Genomic DNA, 5,620 nt, shown 5'->3' on the forward strand with positions numbered 1-5,620 from the left:
ACACACACACACACACACACACACACACACACACACACACACACACACACTTTCCTACTTCCACGTGCTGCTCCCACCTCCTCCCCCAGGACACCCTTTCCTCTGCCAAAATCCTACCCATCCTGATGGAATGTTAGATGCTCCATAGGGTCTGCCCCCTATCCTAAAGTCACCTCTTGTCCTCTAAAGTCCCTCATCTCTTAATGGCCTAAGGTCGCCCTGCCATGCCCTATATGACTCTTTGTGTACCTGTCCCGTCTCCCAGGCTGCATGGTGCGCTCCTGGAGAGAGGATCTCTTACCCAGACCTATGCTCCCCTTGAGGGTTGGTGCTGTACCATGTCCATACCAGGAGTTTAATACTCACGGGCGTCCAGGGGCTCCTCAGCTTCTCAAGCTCCCTCTTCTAGAACCCAGAACCCAAGAGACACCAGGGATGCTAAGCATCTGGGAAACGCTCTTTCTGTCACCAATCACCCTGAAACCGCCACCATCCGGAGCCATGGACACAGCGGCAGCAGCACCCTGTGTTAAATGGGGTGAGGGCAGAAGAGGGAGAATGGAAGAAGAGCGACGTTCACAGGGACCCGGAGCCTGCTCACATGCGCACACAGACACTGGGAGAGAGGGGTGGCGTCCCACCCAGGATGCGGCACCTCTACTGCGTCCTCTGCTCGGTCCCACTCCTTGCTTAGAAGAAGAGTGAGAGGGAAGAGAGACAGAAGACAGCAGGCCTGGCTGACAGGGAGCTCACGCAGGCTGGAACAGGGGCACAGCAGGCCTGACCGGTATGTGGTGCCCAGCCCTTGCTTTACCAAATGCTGGCTGTAAACACATTATGGGGCAAGAGCCACAAACTGCTTTTTCAATCTCAGGCAGATGAGGAGATGTTTGATCCGGCACCTGTCAAACAGTAACCACCTGCAGGTCACAGGGCAACCTATTCTTACTTTCACCCTCCCCTGAGCCAGGACCCAGGCCAAACGCAGAGAAAACGTGCCAGACAGAAAGCAAACACCGGCTTGACCCCAGGATCTGGATTTAATGTAGAAGTTCCGGGTGTGTGAACAGACCCCAGGACCTCCCATCCCGCCTGGCAGACGGCAGGATCATTGCCGTCAGGCCCTCTGGTTCCCAGACAACAAGGGAACTATGATGAGGCTGATGGAGGAGGGTGGTCAGCCAGGCCCAGGTTCCAGGCCCACCCTGGGCACCAGCCACATGTGACCCTGGGCACACCCGCTCTCCCTTGGGCCTGAGTTTCCGCATTTCCTCATGTGTAAAACAAGGCAATTGACCTAGATGATTTCCAGTTCCCAGAGATTAGGACATGGCCGTGTACCCTGAGCACAGAAGGGCTGTGCTGAGAATTGGGATTTAACAGGTTCTAGAAAGAATCATACACAAAAGAATCTGCATACTAACCCTTCTAGACGTTCTATGAAAATAGCAAGTGGGGAGGGGCAGACCTGCTTCTCGGGGGGTGGTGAGGTGGGGACCGCGCAGCAGGCGGGTCAGGGAGAGCCCATTACACACACGCGCGCACACACACACACACACACACACACCGCGCAGCGGGCGGGGCAGGGAGCGCGAACAAGCCCTGGTCCGGGAAGATCCCACATGCCGCTGAGCAACTAAGCCCATGAGCCACAACTACTGAGCCTGTGTGCCACAACTACTGAAGTCTGTGAGCTAGAGCCCACGATCCGCAATAAGAGAAGCCCGCGCACCGTCACGAAGACCCAACACAGACAAAAATAAATAAATAAAATAAAGTAATTTAAAAAAAAAAAAAGAAATGCCTTAGGAAAAAGAACAAAAGTCACTCTCCTGGAAACACGGCAAGGTTCATGCCCTGAAAAGTGTGTCCACCTGGTTGCAAAAAATTATAAGTCATAAAAATCCAGGAGCTGGCTGGGCTCTCAAAGGCCACCTGGCCAAACTCCCTTTCTGGAAAGCTCCTCAGCTACCAGGTTGAGAGTGTTAGGCTTCTCAGCACCAGCGATCCCACCCCGGTTCTGTCTCAGACGTAAGTGGGAGAAAGAGGCAGGAGCTTCACACTGAGTCCACTCTGGGCGTGCGCCTCCAGAAGGACCTGTTGGGCACGCGGCCCCCAGTCCTGCCATGCTGACTCCTGGAACCAGCCTCCATCAGCAGCACCCCCAAACACCACACACAGGCCAGGCACGGATACCTGTGCATGTCACTGGTGCAGACATTAAATTAACGGGTCCTGCCACCGAGGTCCCACGCAACCCTCCGGCACTACAAGCGTACGCAAAACCCCAAGAGTTTGGGTTTTTTTTGCGGTACGCAGGCCTCTCACTGCTGTGGCCTCTCCCGTTGCGGAGCACAGGCTCCAGACGTGCAGGCTCAGCGGCCATGGCTCACGGGCCCAGCTGCTCCGCGGCACGTGGGATCCTCCTAGACCGGGGCACGAACCCGTGTCCCCTGCATCGGCAGACACAGCTCCACAGGTAAAGAAATCTCCTCTAAGTCCCAATGCTGTCAGGGGCAGGCCTATCCATGCCTGTCAGACTCCAGGCTCAAGTCCTTTCCTCCTGCAGCCTAGGAAGTGAGCAGATAAGAAACCTGCCCCCAAGTCAGTAACATGTTTTTAAATCAACAGTCACTCTCCTGGGGGCTTCCCTGGTGGTGCAGTGGTTAAGAATCTGCCTGCCAATGCAGGGGACATGGGAACAAGCCCTGGTCCGGGAAGATCCCACATGCCGCTGAGCAACTAAGCCCATGAGCCACAACTACTGAGCCTGTGTGCCACAACTACTGAAGTCTGTGAGCTAGAGCCCACGATCCGCAATAAGAGAAGCCCGCGCACCGTCACGAAGACCCAACACAGACAAAAATAAATAAATAAAATAAAGTAATTTAAAAAAAAAAAAAAGAAATGCCTTAGGAAAAAGAACAAAAGTCACTCTCCTGGAAACACGGCAAGGTTCATGCCCTGAAAAGTGTGTCCACCTGGTTGCAAAAAATTATAAGTCATAAAAATCCAGGAGCTGGCTGGGCTCTCAAAGGCCACCTGGCCAAACTCCCTTTCTGGAAAGCTCCTCAGCTACCAGGTTGAGAGTGTTAGGCTTCTCAGCACCAGCGATCCCACCCCGGTTCTGTCTCAGACGTAAGTGGGAGAAAGAGGCAGGAGCTTCACACTGAGTCCACTCTGGGCGTGCGCCTCCAGAAGGACCTGTTGGGCACGCGGCCCCCAGTCCTGCCATGCTGACTCCTGGAACCAGCCTCCATCAGCAGCACCCCCAAACACCACACACAGGCCAGGCACGGATACCTGTGCATGTCACTGGTGCAGACATTAAATTAACGGGTCCTGCCACCGAGGTCCCACGCAACCCTCCGGCACTACAAGCGTACGCAAAACCCCAAGAGTTTGGGTTTTTTTTGCGGTACGCAGGCCTCTCACTGCTGTGGCCTCTCCCGTTGCGGAGCACAGGCTCCAGACGTGCAGGCTCAGCGGCCATGGCTCACGGGCCCAGCTGCTCCGCGGCACGTGGGATCCTCCTAGACCGGGGCACGAACCCGTGTCCCCTGCATCGGCAGGTGGACTCTCAACCACTGCACCACCAGGGCAGCTCCCCAATAGTTTTTAAGACCAGTGAGTTAACCCTACGAGGGACGACCCTAGACAGACGACAATACTCAGGAAGAGAAATGAAAAGAGGATGGACAGAGGAAGAGGCGACTGTCTCCTCACTGACCTCCACTCTCCTTTGCCGGCAGAACTAAGGCCACGGGCCCAGACCTGGCCTTCAAGGCCCTTCACTGTGGACCCCAAGACATCTTTCCAGCTTTTATTTCCTACTATCTCCACCCCACACCAGCACTTCAGCCAGAATGGCTCATGCCTCAACACACACACACACACACACACACACACACACACACACACACACACACACACTTTCCTACTTCCACGTGCTGCTCCCACCTCCTCCCCCAGGACACCCTTTCCTCTGCCAAAATCCTACCCATCCTGATGGAATGTTAGATGCTCCATAGGGTCTGCCCCCTATCCTAAAGTCACCTCTTGTCCTCTAAAGTCCCTCATCTCTTAATGGCCTAAGGTCGCCCTGCCATGCCCTATATGACTCTTTGTGTACCTGTCCCGTCTCCCAGGCTGCATGGTGCGCTCCTGGAGAGAGGATCTCTTACCCAGACCTATGCTCCCCTTGAGGGTTGGTGCTGTACCATGTCCATACCAGGAGTTTAATACTCACGGGCGTCCAGGGGCTCCTCAGCTTCTCAAGCTCCCTCTTCTAGAACCCAGAACCCAAGAGACACCAGGGATGCTAAGCATCTGGGAAACGCTCTTTCTGTCACCAATCACCCTGAAACCGCCACCATCCGGAGCCATGGACACAGCGGCAGCAGCACCCTGTGTTAAATGGGGTGAGGGCAGAAGAGGGAGAATGGAAGAAGAGCGACGTTCACAGGGACCCGGAGCCTGCTCACATGCGCACACAGACACTGGGAGAGAGGGGTGGCGTCCCACCCAGGATGCGGCACCTCTACTGCGTCCTCTGCTCGGTCCCACTCCTTGCTTAGAAGAAGAGTGAGAGGGAAGAGAGACAGAAGACAGCAGGCCTGGCTGACAGGGAGCTCACGCAGGCTGGAACAGGGGCACAGCAGGCCTGACCGGTATGTGGTGCCCAGCCCTTGCTTTACCAAATGCTGGCTGTAAACACATTATGGGGCAAGAGCCACAAACTGCTTTTTCAATCTCAGGCAGATGAGGAGATGTTTGATCCGGCACCTGTCAAACAGTAACCACCTGCAGGTCACAGGGCAACCTATTCTTACTTTCACCCTCCCCTGAGCCAGGACCCAGGCCAAACGCAGAGAAAACGTGCCAGACAGAAAGCAAACACCGGCTTGACCCCAGGATCTGGATTTAATGTAGAAGTTCCGGGTGTGTGAACAGACCCCAGGACCTCCCATCCCGCCTGGCAGACGGCAGGATCATTGCCGTCAGGCCCTCTGGTTCCCAGACAACAAGGGAACTATGATGAGGCTGATGGAGGAGGGTGGTCAGCCAGGCCCAGGTTCCAGGCCCACCCTGGGCACCAGCCACATGTGACCCTGGGCACACCCGCTCTCCCTTGGGCCTGAGTTTCCGCATTTCCTCATGTGTAAAACAAGGCAATTGACCTAGATGATTTCCAGTTCCCAGAGATTAGGACATGGCCGTGTACCCTGAGCACAGAAGGGCTGTGCTGAGAATTGGGATTTAACAGGTTCTAGAAAGAATCATACACAAAAGAATCTGCATACTAACCCTTCTAGACGTTCTATGAAAATAGCAAGTGGGGAGGGGCAGACCTGCTTCTCGGGGGGTGGTGAGGTGGGGACCGCGCAGCAGGCGGGTCAGGGAGAGCCCGTTACACACACGCGCGCACACACACACACACACACACACAAAGAACAAAAGTCACTCTCCTGGAAACACGGCAAGGTTCATGCCCTGAAAAGTGTGTCCACCTGGTTGCAAAAAATTATAAGTCATAAAAATCCAGGAGCTGGCTGGGCTCTCAAAGGCCACCTGGCCAAACTCCCTTTCTGGAAAGCTCCTCAGCTACCAGGTTGAGAGT

Source organism: Physeter macrocephalus, chromosome 4, assembly GCF_002837175.3.
Source record: "Physeter macrocephalus isolate SW-GA chromosome 4, ASM283717v5, whole genome shotgun sequence".
NCBI lineage: Eukaryota > Metazoa > Chordata > Mammalia > Artiodactyla > Physeteridae > Physeter > Physeter macrocephalus.